Source organism: Nematolebias whitei, chromosome 14 (assembly GCF_014905685.2).
Source record: "Nematolebias whitei isolate Nwh7 chromosome 14, NemWhi1, whole genome shotgun sequence".
Taxonomy (NCBI): domain Eukaryota; kingdom Metazoa; phylum Chordata; class Actinopteri; order Cyprinodontiformes; family Rivulidae; genus Nematolebias; species Nematolebias whitei.
In genome coordinates, this window is record NC_056511.1 from 17,486,138 (window position 1) to 17,486,348 (window position 211).

Here is a 211-nt window from a genome sequence, read left to right on the forward strand (position 1 = left end):
ATGCCTTCTTTAATTACAGGCTACTGGATTTCACACTCTGTCCAATGTTTTCAAATATATTCAGTAAATTACACACACACACACATATATATATATATACATATATATATATATACACACACACACGCACATATATATATACACAGATACATATATATATATATATACACACACACACACATATATATATATATATATATATATATATATA